The sequence below is a fragment of the Crocodylus porosus genome, unplaced genomic scaffold (genome assembly GCF_001723895.1).
Source record: "Crocodylus porosus isolate Cpor-Errol unplaced genomic scaffold, CroPor_comp1, whole genome shotgun sequence".
Classification (NCBI taxonomy): Eukaryota; Metazoa; Chordata; order Crocodylia; family Crocodylidae; genus Crocodylus; species Crocodylus porosus.
In genome coordinates this window covers 97,749,224-97,767,775 of record NW_017728918.1, presented here as the reverse complement: position 1 = coordinate 97,767,775, position 18,552 = coordinate 97,749,224, and positions in this window count along the sequence as shown.

Sequence of the window (18,552 nt, the reverse complement as noted above, 5' to 3'; positions counted from 1 at the left end):
GAGACATCTCGTACAATAATGGTCTTTGAGAGGGTGTGATCAATAGATTTCAAATGCTTTTCTTAGATGAGCAGTGGTTTTGCCCTTCCTGAAGGCTGACATGATGCATCAACAGGAAGTTGTCAGCCGTCTTTGTGTGTGTTGTGTTAGTTGCAATAAAGCCCTTTTGGCCATGTCCGGACATGAAAGCATGTGCAGTTTGTGGTGCCACAAACCTCATTCCCAGCATCTTAAAACATGCCTCACACCGCAGGTTTGCAGCCTGGGGCCTAAATTTGCTACCAGGATTTCCAAAGAAAAAGTGCCAGGAAAAAAAATGGCACAACAAAAAAATGTGCACCAGAAGACACGGGTGCTAGGTCTTCCGGGGAGATGTTCTGCCCACCAGATGGAGTGTCTCCACTCCTGCAGATGTGCCCCACCTCCTCCAGCATGCCAGGAGCCAGGCAAAGACAGTTTGCCTGAAGCAGGACAATTTGTCCCTCACCAAACTGCACATGCAGGGGCATGAACTATGGCAAAAATTAGTGGCACAAATGTGTGCTGCTGCTATTTTTGCATCTACAAGTGCACATCCCTATACATCTGGGCATGGCCTTTGAGAGAAAGAAGTTTCCCTGCCTTTTCCTGAGCTATGAAGTAGTATAGTTATTACCCAAGTACATTGGCAATGTGTAGGGGGTGCACACAGGTGCACGTGCACCCCTTGAGTATGGCACTCTGAAAAGGCACTGCTGATACTGCCACTAGTGCCTGTGAATGGTTGCCGCTTGCCACCCCCTCCCTGCCCCTAGCGTCTGTGGGTGGTCCGCGATCGCCACTACCAATACTGCCGGCGGCATCTGCGGGTGTTTGCTGACCGCCAGTTGGCTCTCACCTCTAGCCTCCTGCCACTGACAGCATCATGGCCACCTACAGGAGCTGCCCATTTGCTGCCACCACACTCCTGCCCCTGACAGTGCCACTGCTGCCTGTGGGAGCTCGCAGCGGCCCACCAGCTGCTGGGGGCATGTGGCGTTCATGCCAAAGTATGTGAGAAGTCATATTGGCCTCTTCATCAAACGTTGAAGCAACATTAGAATGAAACTGCCATTCTTTATGACAAAGGGGGTGGAAACTCCAGTGAGATGGAGAAACTAAAATAGCTCTATTGCAGTTTTAGACATTAAAGACACAGAGGAAGTTTTACCATTCCAAAGAACATATTATTAATACTCAAACTGTGTTGAGCAACATATTTCAATCAAGGCATCATTGTAATTCTTACAAGACTGATGAAGTAAGTATCAGGTTGGGAACAGTAGGGGTCTGCCAGAGGAGACCTTCAAAAGAAACGTACTAAGGCTTCAACATCAAAGGGACCCAAGAGAGTGAAGTGTTCTGTTCTCGCTGAACCTGGAATTGATTAGAAACCTTTTGGAAAACCTGCTGCTAAAGGTCTATGGTAAATTTACTTTATCACATGGATATGCCTCAGCATTCCAGCCGAATTTTCCTTCACTTGTGGTGGTGCCCTCAGTCCCCAGGTCCTTACTCCCTTTGCCTATGGTGTTAAAACTCACATAGACATGAACAGCATAAAATCAAGCATTCCATTTATAAGCCCTTCAAAATGAAAGGTGCTCTAAACTAGTAAATGAAAACTATTATAAAACAGTGGGTTAGTTGCAGTAACTAGCATATGAAGCAGAATGACGCTATATATCTTCTGTATAAAGGATGCCTTTGTGAGTAGGACCCTGGGCTGGGACCTAGTGGATCTACTTCAGTTTCCAACTCTAAGCACATCTATATGAGATGTTTACTGTGCACTTGACTAATTAGCTGCTCAGTAAATGTCACCCATCTACACATGTTAGCCCCTGTTAGGTTGGAGTAGATTCATTAACTCTGCAGCAGGATAGTACTTGTTTTTACAGGTACTATCCTGCTGTGGATTTTTTTTCTGAGCTGAGGCATGACAGTGCTTCAGTATGGGGACTGCCTGCCACCTAGCTTCACACTGAAGTACCCTTGTGCCTCAGCCAGCCCCTGTGCAGCATATTGAGCTGGGTGGAGCAGCTCTGGGCTGGTACACTGACTCCCTGAGCCCCCTGCCAGCCAGGGCTGCTCTGACTTAGCTTGATGTGCTACAGTCCTGGTTGCATTTACAGACACAGTGTCCAGGAGCAATAAATTTCAGAGCAATAAGCTCCAGAATTTATTTGTGCATCCTAATAGCCTGTGTAGATGCACCCTGTAACTATCTTTCTGAGTGATGTTTGGGCCAGTGGTATTCTGTCTGTGATTCAGACCCTTGCATCTGAACCACAGTGATCACAGTTTTTATTTTGTCCCTGTCTTTGTCACATCAATTTAAATTACATATTCTCCAGAGCAAAGCTGTCTCAATATTTATATCTAATCTACATAATGGTGCCTCCATCACCTTTTTGGAGCATCTAAACTTTACTTCAATGGGAAATAATATCATAACATTCACCAACTGTTTTTGAACTTTTACAATAAAGTAATTATCATAAGTACAGAAGTGGCATCTTTTAGGAGAAATCAGAATCGTCTGAGTTTTTCAAAATATCTTTGCTGTCTCAGAGGAACAGGAGTAAATGTGAAATAAATGTATTGCTTGTGAAGATGTTGCTCAGCACTTCCAATAAATCAGGCCTTGCAAGTGTCTAAATAAGAACCTGGAGCAGGACCGTCCAACTTGCTGCTCCAGGCTACATGTAGCTCACAAACCCTTAACATGAGGTCTTTAGGTCCTGGCAGGTTCCTGTCCTGCTACAGCACAATGAAGGAGGGCCCCGAGGTTCGTGCTCTGCCTGTGCAGATTATGCAGTGGGGTTTGGAGGGTTCCCATGGGAGTGGGGAAGTTGAGTACTGCCAGCACAGCCTACACAGCAGAGTATCAGGGGCATGTTATACTGGAAGAGCCTGGGTGGGGGGGGTTGGAGTCTGTAGTGTGGAGTCCTGTGGGGTTGCCCATGAATCATACAGTCTGTGCTGTATGTGGATCAGGAATGAAGGCTGGCTCTGCCTGCAGCCCTTTGTTACACTGAAATTAGAAAGCCCTGATAGCTCGTATAAACATATTTTTGAAATCTTGGCCTTATATTTAGTTACAGATAAAGTTTACTCCAAATTATAGTTCAAAACTAATATCACTGAATACAGAATATATGGGAAAGACATGCTAGATTTCTCCTCTGTAAGAGATAGGTAGAGGTCTGTTTTGACTGCCTGTGTTGGCTAAGCCAGTACTTCATTTTAGAGTTTGATTGATTGGTTGATTGATTGAAGGTACTGGGCAGGCAAGCAAGCTTTATCTCTCTCAATTGTAAAGGAAATGTTCAAACTGTGGACCAGTGATGCAGTGGCATCTATGTGAATCTGCAGAAGAATGAAACAGGAGCTCTAAGAAGAATGTCCTTGCCTCTATTCATCTCAAATGACTTGTTTTAACATAGGACATTTGATTTAAAGAAGGTTTAGAAACAGAAATAGTAGCTGAACAGATTTTTTTGGAAAAAGAAATATGTTTAAAATATATCCAGGGTGTCCAAACAAAATTCAAAGAAGTGCTGGCAACACATGAGTTAAGTCTGATCATGTGCAGATAACACTAGTTCATGGAAAATTCCACAGCGTGCCCAGCATGTGCCCCCTGGGTGACCTATTGGACTGTCAATCACTGGTGACCTACTTTAAGCCCTGCGCATGCTCAGTCACCACACAGAGCTCAGACTTGCACATGCTCAGTTTATTACAAGCATGATGTCACCATCTAGAAAATTCTTACAACAAAGCACCCTAATTGGCTGAAGGGTAGCTTTAAAAGGTCTCTGACCCCCCACCTCAGGGGGGCGTTGGGAGTTGGTAGCAGTAGGTGTCATTGGTGTGAGTGGATGAGAGAGAGAGCTGCTCTATCAACAAGCAGAGGCTGCTGTTAGCAGGGACTGAGAGGCAGATAGAGATTGGGATCTGTTTTCCCCGGTTCTTCTTTTAACCATATACCGCGACTTACCTCTTTCATCTTGTTCATGTCTATTTGATTCTCTCGATTACTGGACTGTTTGGCTCTGACCTCGACTTCGATTTTGATCACCCCTACAGCTTATACTGATTCTGGCTTCACTTACCTGGCTTTGGACAGACCTCGGCATTCCTCATTGACCACGATTCGGCTCGTCCCTACTTACCCTAATTGTCTCCACTGCACCGCATCCCAGCTCTCGACCTCAGCTTCATCCATTAACTACTTGTTGTCCATCACCTTGGACTGGTGTCACGACATGTTACAGTCGTTCTTTGTATGTGAATCCCTTACATGAGCTGTTGACCAGCCCTGGGACTAGCAGTGGGCAGCCGCACCTATCCCTCTTGTAGGGGTAGAAAGCAAGGGCTCACTGCGAACCTCGTGGGCCAACAGACCCCTTTGTTGTTTATTGTTATTGTCTACTGTAACTGAAGATCAGTACCTATGCTGTCAAAAGCGTAAGTTAAATAAATCCAGTTTGTTTTTGAAACCGTTACTCTTCCGTGCCTCAGAACTCCACGCCAAAAAATCCCGCCTGTTCCATGTCCAATTTGCCACCACTTGACCAACCAACCATGACCAAGACCGTGAGCTTGGCTCGCCAGCTCCAGGGCCTTGACACAGGGGTTGGGAGAAATCTGCCCTCAAGTAGTCTAAAACTGAATCTACATGTTAAAAATCCTAAAATTTCTTCTGACAGCCAAATTTATAGCTAGGTACCAGGATATGCATTTGTAGTTCATTCAAAATTCAGCAAAGGCTTTTAACAAACACAGAGCGATCACCTGGAAGGTGAATATACATTTTGATAGATTGCAATTATTATCAGTTAAATATTCAGTTCTTTCCACAAAGTAATCAGCCAACAAAGATTAGCTCATTATGCAAATATGGGCAGTGAACAGTGTGTGCTCACAATGATGTAGCAAAGATGTAGCACAGGCAATAAGGTTCTTAAGGTATAAACAGCGCTATAATTTATAATAGTAAATATAACAGTAAAAGAAAACAATTACAGGAAGTGTAAACATGAAATCTGGCCTAGGAAATTAGAACATCAGTGTGGAGAAACAAAACAAGGCCCTTATAAAACAATCAAAGCACAAAGAGATAGCATTTCATTTTTCAATTCTAATAGATACGACAAAAGCTTGGGGGTGTTTCAGAAACTAACAGAAAAATGGCTGCCTGTGCTATATGCCTTCAACAAAGTAGAAAATTACACAGCAGCATTGTTGAATGCACCCATTGTTTATGACTATGTAAACAACTGATGTGGGCAAACAAAATAGTTTTATTTTAAATTTGCTGTTACTTCCTGAAACCCCTTTGTACCTTTTATACCATCAAAAGCATAACCCATAAGTGAAAGCTTTCATTCAGCTTTAGAGTAGGGTCTTCTGTCTGAGGTTGTCATTCAGTAAAATGGGGTGTCAAACATTTACCTAGTAGGCCAGATTTGGCCCATCAGAGTGGGGCCTTTGGCCTGTGGGGCTTCTCTCTGCAGCTCTCAGAGCCACAGTGGCAGCATGGGCAGCACCCAAAGGTTAATGGCCCTCACCCTTTACTCATGTCAAATTTCTGATTTGTGACCATTGTTCACCATGCAAATCAGCAGGGGTGGTAAATGGTAGTAATGGCACTAACCCCTTCATGCTGGCTATGCTGGTAGAGTAGCTGTGGCAGCTATAGCAAGAAGTCCCAGGATCCAGATCCAGAAATAAGTTGTCTAGTTCATAAGAAGCTCTGAGGTCTGGATCCTGGTTGCCAACTCATTTGGAGATACCTGTCACCTAGTAGTTAAAGCTCGTCCCAAGAAGCAGGAGTACCAGGTTCTTGGCATTTGGGATAGGAATATTCTAAGTGCCCAGGACAGCAGCTATGCAGCTGGGAAACTGCATTTTTGGGGCATAAAGTGAAATGGGATTCTGCCCAAACTGTTTAAAGTTTGTATTCTCCTGCTTGAACAATAAATACAGAACTGAAACTCTAAAGGCTTTGATATTCTGATCATACATGGTTGATAATCTTTGTTACATTTTACTAATACAATATCTCCTAATTAACAGCTAGCTGCAAATAGTTCAGTGTTTTTCAATCTGGAGTTTTTTCAGGTTTCATCTGCAAGCCACCAATAATCCATCTCAATGTCTTTGTGCAAAGCAGAAAGCAATAATGGATTTTAATTAACACACGGAGTAGACAAAAGAGAGTTTATTGAGGAGACTGTTTTCTTTCTGATTAGATTCAAATAATAAGTAAACCCATCTTCCTCTTCACAATGCATTGCCATGAGAGTGTCATTTATTCTCTGAATAAGGAGCACTGCCATAGAAAGTCTGTTCTGCAATGCAGCACTTCACCTGATCTAGTCAGTATTGGCTATTCATCAGAGAGAATGGTTTCAGATGAAAAAATGTGAGGATTAGAATCCATTTCCAATTCAATATTGAACACTTCTATTGTACCTCATGAGTAGAAGCCAAACACCAACCTGAGAACACAAAAGAATCAGGCAGGCAAGCCATAAATTAGCCATAAATTAACATGGAGTTTGTTGTAAGTGAACTGATCTATTCAGGCCTCTGATGAAAAATAGAGATTGTTCACAAATGGAACATTCTAAATAAAAAATAACCCCAGGTGACCTGAAATGAAAGGAAACGGCATTAAAAAAGTAGATTAGTACTTCAGCTTCTGCTCTTGTTATAAGGGAATTTGGGTTAATACACGCACCTCATTCTAATGACAATGAGAAGAATTCAATATTCCAGGGCATGTCTACATATGCATTTAAGTGTGCTTAAATTTAATGCATATTAACTGAATGTGCATTAAGTGGATTTAGGCAGGCCTCTACATACACAAGCATTAAAGTGCATTAATGCTGTGCATGTGGACTGACTTGGGAATAAAGTTAGTCCCATGTCAGTCGACACACACAATGTTAATGAGCTTTATGCATCAACACTTTCATTAATGTGCTTTAATTATTCATGCCTAAATTTAACACCTGCATTTGCAGGTATCAAACTTAGGTGCAAATAGCTTAATGTCACCATTTTTAATGCCCACACACATGTAGATGCTTTGCCTTACTGCACATTAGCTTAGGCTAATGAGCATTAAAGCATCATATGTAGATGTACCCCATTATGGTGGACAATTCCTGTGTTTTAATATTATCCCAACATTAAAGTATTATAGCCCATATCTTTCAAAAGTATTTAGGTATCTATCTATCTATTCAGGTATTTAACTCCACCATTTTAGGTGTCTTTGGCTTCATCTACACGAGACACTGACTGCCTAGTAGCCTGCTACTACTGTGCAGTAGCATCACAAAAAAGACATGTGTAGGTGTTACTGTGCAGTAACTCTGGTTACCAAACAGTCATTTAGTACTTGTTTATGCAAGTACCAAATGACTGCGCAGTAATGACTGTGCAGTCATCGTCTTGTGTAGACATGACCTTTGACAATCTCAGCCAATTGCTCATTTGCCTTCTAACTCTATAGGAAGCTAAACCCCCAAGGTATTCAAGTTTCCACTACAGGGGAACAGCAAAGCAACCAAAGAACTGAAGCAACCCTAAGCTAATAAGCTCTTTGGAAACTTTCCTCAAATTAATCCTCAGAGACTTCACAGTGAGACTTTCAGACTTGGTATTCTCTCTTTGGCTTGCTAGAGACAACCAACCTTGTGCTCTGTACAAACCTAAGCTGGATTCAGCTTATATAAAAAATGGCTAAAGGACAAATAGTGGATAAGTAGGTATGTTCCTCTCCAACCAATACCTCAATTCATATAACACTCACTTTGGATGAGGTTTGCATCTCTTACCTACCTTATTTGAGGGGGATTTGAAGCCAGGCCTACCAAGTCTCTGTTCCTCAACTACTAAGGTAGAGATTTGGCATCACTCTCTCTCTCAGTACAAAAGTGAATGATAAAAGCAATTTATTATGTGGCTATTACATCTTAAGCATGGCATCTGTAAGGAAACCCTCAGGCGTTGTTCTATTGGTTGGACTGTTATTGACCATGCTTTATTTTTACCACATTTGCAACCTTACTACTGTAATCTTACCTGACTTTTCAAGGATTGACGATACAGGAAATAATATATCCTCTCCTAAACCTCTCGCTTTGTAACCAACTCATTCCATATGTGGAGAATGCTCACCCTTAGCCAAAGCTGCAGCAGACTCAAAAATCTCTTTCTGTGGTTTAGTTACTGCTTAGAGAAGAACAGTTTCCTACTGAATGGACATGTTCTGCATGATCCTTCTCAGCTGGATCTTTTGGTTCAGAAATTAGAGGCTCAAACATTAAGAATCTGAATCTAAGGATAGATACCTACTGCCAATTGCCCACCTAAAGGCACACCATAATACTGATATTTAAGTAAATCCTTACAGAGAGGGTGCTTTTTTTCAATTCTGCTTCCGCTTATTGTTCCCTTTATTGTTCCCATGAATGTTATCACACTATGCAAGACCTTCACTGGTGAGGGAGCCATGAAATCACAAACTTTTGTAACTTCCATCTGACACTGAGCAAAAAATTTGTGCTAGCTCATTTGAGATGTAAAAGGCCCTGATTTTGCTATAAAATGCTTTTTTAAGCCTTTGCCAAAATTCAGCTTTTCTGCTTCTTTATTCTCTTCTGAGGAAATGAACACATATTTCTAACATTTTTCCCCATATATTTATAGTAGTACTATAACATGTAATACAAGAGAACCACCACTGGTGTCACAACTTTGTCCAGAGAAAGAGGCCCTTCCCTAGGAAACTTATAAGGTATTTTAAGTTTCCTACTGGTGGCAGTAAAAATGTCATTTATTCTATCCTGACTGAAAAGATACATCAAATTGCAGCTGATCAGATAACAATCAGAACTAGCCACAATCATTATATTTCATAGATTTCATAGACATTAGGGCTGGAAGGGACCTCATAAGATCATCGGGTCCAGCCCCCCGCCCAAGGGGCAGGAAGTCTGCTGGGGTCAAATGATCCCAGCAAGTGAAGTTTCCAAACGTTCCTGATTGTACCACTTCCTGGGGGAGTCTCTTCCAGACTTTGGGAACTTGGACAGTAAAGAAGTTTTTTCTTCTGTCCATGTAACCCGGGTATATCCAAGAGTGTGCCCTATTCTCAATCAGATGGGATGGGTAGGCAGGAGGGGGTGCTGTGAGAGAGATGCCAGGATTTTGAGTGGATCCCTCTTTACTCTATAGACTTAGCCCAAGCCCAAAGTTATTAACCATATACAATTTATTAAATTATGATATACATAAACATAAAACTAAATATTATATTTTACACAGTGAACATTAACCAATAACCAAGGTCAAACCCTAAATAATACTGTGGGAAAATCACTCCCAACCACAACTCCCAGAGAAAACAATATATCCACAAAAAAACCCACAGCTTCACCACCCCACAGTGGGGAGGTGGTGAAGCTAAAGGACTATGCAAAGTATAAGAGTGGAAATGTGATTTTACTCCTACAGAAGAACAGTTTCCTCTTCCTTTAATGCAGAAAGATAGGCATCAAATGGACCCCTACCCAGTTAAGGGACCTAGCATTCCAGGAAACCAGCAGGATGCTTTTCAAAAATTACTCTGTCCTATGATAACACTGTTTACCCATCACAATAAAACAATTTCAACAGCATTAACACAATACTACATCACAATACAACATTTCAGTTACAAAATATAAGGCATAAATATGAACAATCTTAATAACATCTGTTCCTTAATATAGTCCCTGACCCATGGCAAAAGATAGTCCTTCTTCCAATGGGGTCCCTTGAGGCGGGGTGTCCAGGAGGCACCAGGGCCTCACCCCCCTTAGGGCCTTGACTAGGCAGGGGGCTGCTCACCCAGCCCTTTCTCTGGGTTTGCCTGCCCCAAATGTCTTTTCGCCGTAGGACCCACAGGCGCAATGACTCATGCTTCCTCAGGTGGCAGTGGTCAGGGTGCAGCTCAGTGGGGGTCTCATCTGCTTGAGCACCTCTCCAGGCCTCTCTCGCACTGCCACGCTCCTTCCCATCCTGCTCTGGGCATTGAGGGCTCAGCTCCTCTCAGATGCTGCACCACTGCTGCTGGCTTCTGAGCCTCATGCTGCAGCACTACTATTTCCCCATGCCCTGGCTTTGGCACCAAGGGCTCTTTTAGCACAGGCTGAGCCCTTCAGGCTCCGGCCGTCCATCCTCACACTGGGTGGCTAACCCAAGCAGGCTTCACTGCTCCCTGGATCCCAAGGCCTGGGCCCATACGCTGCCCTGTGCACTGTGGGACTTGGCCACTTGCTGGGACATGGAGCCTGAGCCACCACACAGCGGCGCCCAAGGCCCTTGTCCCTTGTGCTGCCCTGCGCACCATGTGGCCTGCTGGCCCTGCCGGATTGCAGGCTTGAGCTGTTGCTTGTGACTCCCAAAGCCTGGGCTCTGTGTGCTGAACTGCACACCGTGATGGGCCTGAGTGGTCTTACACTGCTCCCAGGGCCAGGTCTCCCCACACCATCCCCATGCACCGTTAACAGCCTGAGTGGTCTTGAACCACTCCCAAGGCTGCTCCTCCAGTGGCAGCTTCAGGTGCCTTTGGCCTATTGCCCACTGCGGGACAGCTCCCCTGTTTTTCTTGGCTCCACTCTTTGAGATTGTCACCGCATCTCCCCACTATGCTCAGCACGCTGGGCTTTTATTTACACTGGAGGCCCCACCCCTGAAGTCTGCCAGACCTGCAAAGCACAGTCTTCAATCAAGTCCAGGAGCTCCTCATATGCTGCACCTCTGAGCAGTGGTGGGGCAAGCCCCTCCCAGCTGTTACCTGATTGATGGAAATGTTCCATCAATCCAAAGTGTCCTTCTCCAAGCCAAGCTTGTCAGGCAAAGGCAGCAAGCCTGCCACATCCAGTCTAAACCAGTCTTTCTGGAGTTTGTGACTGTTAGGTCTTGTCTTCCCTTGGGGTGCCCTGGTGAACAGATGTTCTCCCAGTTCCTGGTGAATACCCCTAATATATTTATAGACCACCATGAAATCCCATCGAGCCATCACCCCTGAACCTGCACTTCTCCTGGCTCAAGAGTCCCATGCCTCTCAGCCTCTCCGCATAAGGCCTGTTCTCTTGCCCTCTGATCATGTGCATGGCTCTCCTCTGGACTCTCTCAAACTTCTCCACATCCTTCCAAAAGTGTGCAGCCCAGAACTGGATGCAGCACTCTAACTGGTACTAAGAGGAGACTGGATAGGCACCTGGCTGATGTCTTATGACCCCTGCCACCCAGTGCTCCTTCCTGCCCATGGCAGGGGGTCGGACTAGATGATCTGTCTAGGTCCCTTTCGACTCATTGATTCTATGAGTCTATGAACCTCAGCCTCACTAAGGCTGAGTACAGTGGAAAGATGACTTCCTGGGTCATGCTTGAGATGGCTCGATAGAAGCCAGATATTATACATCAGGAAGAGCATCTTCTGACCAAAAGCAAAGACAGCACACTCAAACTTAGAAAAGCATACTGAAGTGGCAAGCTGAGAAAAGTCCTACAAACTAGTTAACCTGGGAAAGATACAGATCTTTTTGGAATACTTGTCCATATATGGGCACTCTATTACATACTTTATTTATATATAATATTAATATTCCATTGTTGGTGCATGTATTTCCAGCGCACTCAAGTTAGGTCATCAGAATCAAGGCAGTGCTCATTCTTTGAATGTTCTCATGCTTCCATCCAAAGACATAAAAAGAATGAAATGATCCCAAGAGCCTCACAATCCTTTCCATTTTTCTCACTGTCACTGGCTACAACTTGGAGCTAGTGGCCACTGTTTCTCCACACAGATTTCTCATGTAATTTTTTTCTAAATAGGCACTTAAAAAGACAAAATTACATTAACATTCAGTATTTTTACCTGTTACCTGAGTACTTGGTACCACTTCCATTGTTGTGGCTCTACATTTTCTGAAACACCCTGATTAGGAATCAGTATATTCCAATGATAGTAGGGGAGCATATGCTCTACATTACAAACTCTACTTTAGTAAGAACCAATATCACTTAGAAAGTGGGGCTAAGTTGTGGGGTAAAAGAACAGAATTCATCTTGCTGTTTTTCCCCAAAATAGTAAGGACAGCTCCAGAATGGGATGCTGGATGGAGTTTTCAAAAGCACCAAAATGCAAGTGAAAGCCAGTATTCTTTATGCTTCTTATTCAGTGACTCCTTTGTGCTAAATATATGAGTATTTCCTGAAGCAGAGGCAAAGCCCAGGATTCCTGTGTTTCCTTGTGATATGTTCATACTCTATATCCCCCACTGCAAGAGATGTTTGCCCTAAAGCATGGCCCACCCATGCACCCTGATACACACATGCCCAATCTGGAAATGCAGCAAAGAGACTTTTAAGGCACATCTCAAGCTCACCAGAGACTGCAATCACTTGAGGGACCTTGGAAGTGCCTTGTCCATCAATGTCACAGCTAGCTTTCTAAGTTTGGTGCATGTGATCAGGAACATCCCTGTCTGTTTCTGGGACAAAATGTAAACTCTTGCGGATCTTACTGTTTGGGATTTTGCAATATTGTCCAGATTTCTCCCTCCCCTGTACCCAACTTTTCCAATATTTGCAATTTATTACCATGTTCTACACAAACTGAGGATGTGTGCGGTGCTTGGATCCAACCTAAAGAAGATTTTGTATTGATCTAAACTGCAATTCTTTCTGTGAAATTCTGAGATTTCACCAAACAAGGTTTGCCATTGACTTCAACAGGGCCTGAAGCAATGCATAATAGAATTTTATTCATTTGTGATACTTCTGTGTACAAGAAGGCTGGAAAGTACTTAGAACCTAGAGAAAGTTGCTTTCTTTTAAAACTTGTCAAAGGGCAATAGCATTTTTATCTTTATGCTTCTAATGCAGCAAAATCAATAAGAAAATTAACAAAAAGGAATAAAAATCATTTCCAGCATGTCTTGCTCTTAATTTATTTTGCAGCAAGCTGAGTCACACTTTTTAAAAGACTGTAGGCAGCATTTCTGAGCTGTGAGGTTACAATTATATTTTGCTGCAAACTATCTAAGGGACCATTACTAATTGCACTGATTGTTAGAAAAGACAACATGAAAATTCTCAGTGGATCTTCATCAACATTTTTGTTACTTTTCCAAGAAAGGCACAGTGTGCATTTCAATAAATTTAATTAAAGGTGCATAATGCCTAAATCATCAGCCATTATGGAAAAAGACCAAATAAACTTATTAATAACCCAGCTCCACTTTAATGTTACCACCTTTAGCAACAGGTCATTGACCTAAAGAAATATCCATGCAAAAAGTAAATAAACCACTCATCCTCATTAGTTCACTTTATAGAAAAGTCACTGTGTTTTCTGCCTTGCGGTATTCCCTCAATGATTAGATCCAATTCAGTACTAAGCTGGCATCAGATATCTAGCAGTCTGTAGCTCTACCCAGACCAGGGAGAACTCTGCCAAGAGACAGATTTCTGAAGGCATCATGGTCTCAGACCATTAGTTCAGCCCAGCCTTTTTAATTTCATCCTACCTGCATCCATTATGCACCATGAAATGGAAATAAAATGGATTAAAATGTTTCACTACCACTTTGGCCTTTTGTCTGTGCCGTGCACTACTGTCTGGTAAAAATATATCTTGGGGAGAAACACAGGAGGATTTAATGAGCAATAGACAGATATCATACGTTTAAAAGCTCAGAAAAAAATTAAGTTTGGTTCCTCTTGTTGCTTACTGGAATTGATCATTTTCAGTTGACAAAGTGTGGCGTGGTATGTTGGTCCATCTGAGGCAGTTAAGTTGATTCCCTGCACTGTCAGGAAGATCTGAGATATAATCTCTTGTACCAGAGTAATAAATGTCATCAACAAAAGCACAGTCCTTTAATAGAGGGAAAATAGATTACAGTCATGTCACTTAACAACCTGGACTTAAACGATAAGATTTTATATTGCATGACTGATAGACAACGAGGCTCTTCTTATAGAGTGTCACTGCTGATGAATTGATCAGGTACCTTTACAGACAGAGAAAAGGTAGATGAGGAGAATAATTCACTCCCTTGGTTGTGTATTCTTGGCCTTTACAAGACTGGAGTCTCAGTACTTCTTTGGTAGTCCTATCTTAATTTGTAAGTTGTCTATTACTGTAGTTCAGTATGAGTTATTATTTACACCTGACTCTCACTGGAGCAGTCTTCCTTATCATCACATCCTAGAATCACTCTGGATCTTGTAAAAGATATTGAAAAATACTGCTCTGAGAATTAACTGTGCTGTATTACAGTGAATAGAGAAACACTTCTGGCAGAAGAAAAGTTAAGCGTTTAACATTTTAAAATTCATATTATTCCCTATCTGTTGAAATCCTAATGCTTAGGATTTAGGAATCCTCACACTTTTTTAGTATCTTAGAGAAGAAAACATAATAGTTATTTTTGTCACTCATTTAGCAAGCACTGATGTCATTCCCTATGACTTTAACAGCTCCAACTGAGTCAGTGCCAATCTTCTAATGAACTTTATGAATCTTTATTACTGGAGCCTAAGGGCCTTGTTACACCTTAGGCTGTGAGTCACACAAACATTGATTAGTGTTAGTGCTAGCTTGGAGCGTGGAGCAGTCACACCCTTAGTCTAGAAACCTTCTCTGACTGTCCTCCACCTGCACAGCTGTGACTTGGCATTAGACTTGCCTAGTGAGCAAGGGCAGGACTAGGAGCTGTATTTGTTAGTTGCCACTAGAGAGCTGGTGAGCCAGGACAGGCCTCTACCGGTGGGGGTATGGGAGATCCTGGGACACTGGTGAACTTCAGCTTGGGTGGCACATCTGTGGGGGGTTTACATGAGATACTTTATTGTACATTAGTCTAATGTGGCAAGGACAGCTCCATGGCTGTTGTAGCCTGGCCTTTGGACCCCTGACCTGACCTGCAGGGTCTGTGCTTGCTACTTCCTGCCCCCAGGCATCAGGTTCCAGGAGTGCGGGCATATGCTGTCCACAGCAGGCCTGTAGACCCTGGCTCTGCTCCAGAGGGCCTGTTCCACCAGCATGCCTAGTGGGTACCACATCGCGTACCACAACTAGTGGTCTGAGGCTACCTGCAGGACCATGCTTTTTATGTGGCAGCTGGATCACATCCTGGCCAAGGGCCCCACACAGGTGGGTGAGGGCCCTCTGATCCCCTCCTTTTCTTGCCCCTCTCTCCCTTCCCCATCCTGCCTGAGTGAGCTCCCCCTGCCTCCCAGATGCTCCCCCCACCAACATACAGGGAGGTGGGAGGCAGTGCAGAACTTTATTGAGTGGCCAGCACCTTTCCAGCTAGGCAGCCAGGGGCCTGTCACATGCAGAGAAACTCATTGATAGCAGCAACAATCTCCTCCTTGGCCACAGGGGTCAGGCACCCATAGTGTTGGCAAAGACACCCATCTAGGTGGCACTGCACATTGTGGGGAAGCATGAGATTGCCTGGGGTGCTGTTGAAGCTCAGGGCCCCATAGCACATTGTCAGCTGCATCATGGAATCATGGTGATCCACAGCAGCAGGGCATAGGGGGTCAGGCACCCCTTGGTGTACTCAAACAGCTCAGCATGGTGCACCTGGGAGAAGTCTCAGCAGGGTCATGCTTGAGTCACAGGCCACATGTAGTGGGGCCTTGGCCTGTGTTGCCTCTCTGGAGAGGGTCATCAGGGCCAGCTCTGGCCTGGCCTGGCTATGGGCCTGGGAAGGCAGGCTGCCTGCGGTAAGCACCAACCAGACTACCGGCCCCCTCCAGAGGAAGCGGGGACAGAGGGCTCAGCTGGTGGCAAGACAGTACTTTATTGGTGGTGGGTTTTGGGGTTAGGGGAGGAGGGTAGGATGTAGTCTGTTGTTGAAGGGAGTTTGCTGTTGGGGAGGGAAATGAAGCCTGTTGTTTGAAACTGTGTATAGTGTGTGTGGTCTTATGGTTGCGCTGTAGGCCTGGGGTCCATAGGTGGCCACTCAGGTGACCTACTGTAGGGGGTGGAGGAGGAAGTGGTCCATGAGCACCTCATGAACACAGTGCACTGTTCACTGCTGCTGAGGGGGAGGGTAGGGAGCATCCATGGTGTGCTGGCCACAGGTTCCCAGGACAGCATCCCCTGCCAGCCTGAGGCTACCACCACCTGCCAGTGTCCTCTGCCAGGATATGCCTACCACCCTAGAGCCCTCTGCTAGTCTAAGGCTACAATCTGAGCCTCCTGCCTGGCTGAGGCTGCCCCCCTGGAGCTCCCTGTCAGGTTGTATCTGCCTCTGGAACCTTCTGTCAAATTGATCCTGCCCCTAGAACCTCCTGGCACCCGGGCAGCTATGGCTGGAGCCTGCAGCTTCTCCTTGCTGCTGCAAGGGGGGGGAAGGGGGTGCGGTGTAGAGCAGAGCAGGGCAGGAGTAGGCCTTGATCTCTCTACTTCCATTAGGAGCAAATCTGCACCCAAGAAGGCACACATGTAGACATGTTCCCGGGGCAAGCTTGCTGCACTTTATTTTAATGCACAGTAAGCTTAAGGCACATTAATATCACATGTAGACCTGCCCTGTGGGGAGAGGCCACACCTTAATGGAATGGGAGCTGGGTAATGTGGACCAGAGACAATCCTGCCCTGGAGTGGCGTAACTGAGCTGCATAATGAGTACTTAAAACCACATTTAGCTGTTAATGTAGGGATATCCCAGGGGTTAAAAGATCCAGGACCTGCCCAAAATTACCATGTAATAAGGTCCTAATTGCATGGTTCTGGCCTTCTCTACTTGTTTTTGGATACATTTCACTCCCATTTGCATTATCTATTGAACACTAGGATTCCATTTGGGCCCCTTTGTTACTCTCTGCATAGGAATGTTATCTGTACCTCTGCATTAGCATTGCTAGAGAAGTCAATGGGAATATGCAGAGTATTTAGAATAGTTGGGTAAGTGTTTGGTGTGAAACAGCATGAGAAAGATTGTGTCACTCTCACCTGGTGATCACTGATCAGATTTATCATATAGAAAGGAATTGTTAAGTAGTAGCTGCCTATAATGACACCATAAAGATATCAAAGAGCCCTTGTGATATGCATAATAATTGTAAACAGCCAGCCTGAAATAATTAACATTTATAACATTGCAACATGTAGTCACAGACCCATAGTTCAAGGGTTCTACAAGCAAGACAAGCTGTTCCTGAAGCAGCTCACAATCCAAGTACAACACAGACAGACAAATAGATGGTTATAGACAGATAGGTTAGTGAAAGGAAATGATGAGACAATAGTGTGTGTATAAGGACATCAGCAGCCTAAATCTTGTCAGAACTGATTTTTTGATAGTGAGTAAAGAAGGTAGCATGGGAAACGGGCCACGAAGTGTCTTGAAACTGAGGGCAAGCTACTTGTGTGTGATACAATTAGAGAAGAGGAACTAGTGCTGAGGTGCAAAAATAGTGGCAATGGAGTTAAAGTGATAGTCTCACAATATTACCTTTGCAGCAACATTATGAATGTAGTGAGATGAGATTAGATTTGTGAAGACCAAAGAAAAACCAAATGTAGCAACCCAAATGAGAGATGATGGTGCTAGACAAGAATTTTAAGGATGTGGATGGCTAGGAAAAAACACATCTTTGAGATGTCATGCAGAAAGGAAGTGAAATATTTAGACATAAATTGTGGGGATTTAGATAGAGGTCTAAGGTAAAGATGAAGCCCATGTTATAGTCCTAAGTGAGAGGCAGGATGGTGGCACTGTCCACACTGGAGGAATATAACTAGTAATGAACTGGATAGTGATGGAAGGGGTCAGAATTATTCAGCTGTGTGTAAAAAGCAACACTAGATGGGAGATTTTTTCTATGATAACTGTCAAGCCTTCCAAATTATTTTATTTTTATTTTGTTTTACTTTTGTTTGTATTACAAACTGAGATGAAACTTCAAAAAATATTTTTTTTTTCCTGGAACTGATTACCTTCCCTTGGATCTCTTACAGCTGCTGGCTGATAATAATGCCATTAATTTCAGGTTTGGTATTGCCCAACACTGGATAGAAGGGAGCCACCACTTGATCCATGATTCTCAGGACTGCCAATCTGTCTCCTGTAGAGCCAGGATGAAAGCCCTGGAATTTGAAAGCCTTCCAGGAATTTGAAAGCCCTGAGACCTCAGCCTTGAAAACATCCGCATGATGGAACTTCCATGGACACTGGACCCTGTGATTTCTGGCAAGAAACCAGGTGGAGATTCTTGAAGGTACCTAAGTAGGTTAGAAGCCTGGCTGATTTCAAGATAGGGGTTAAGTACCTAGCCTGATTATGCACTTCTAGTAGGGCTACTAGGCATCTATCTGCATCTTTAGGTGCTACTTAGAGTTGGGTGCAGGTTATAATAAAAAACAATCTAATAAAAAAGTTTTATAGTAAATGTCACTACTTTTCTATTCTGTCTAGTTAGATAAACACTTCT